Here is a 352-nt window from a genome sequence, read left to right as displayed (position 1 = left end):
GCACGGGGTGGATGTACTCAATCATGTGACAGTGGAAAGAATGGGCCAATTGCACTGTGCATGATCAACAGAGTGTCACGTGACAGTGGAAAGAATAGGCAATCATGCACTGTGCATGATCAACAGAGTGTCACGTGACAATGGAAAGAATAGGCAATCTTTTGCACTGTACATGATCAACAGAGTGTCATGTGGCAGTGGAAAACATGAATTAACATATTTCTCAGATTTATGGTGATTTTTGACCTATAGAAGATTAAAATGGAAACTTAAATTATTATTATCTCACAGTTATAAAAGTCATATCAACAACTCCAAAAAAGAAAAGAAAAATATCAGTGACGTTGATATG

This window comes from Penaeus monodon, chromosome 24 (genome assembly GCF_015228065.2).
Source record: "Penaeus monodon isolate SGIC_2016 chromosome 24, NSTDA_Pmon_1, whole genome shotgun sequence".
NCBI lineage: Eukaryota > Metazoa > Arthropoda > Malacostraca > Decapoda > Penaeidae > Penaeus > Penaeus monodon.
The sequence above is the reverse complement of the archived record's forward strand: the minus strand, read 5'-3'. Positions refer to the sequence as shown.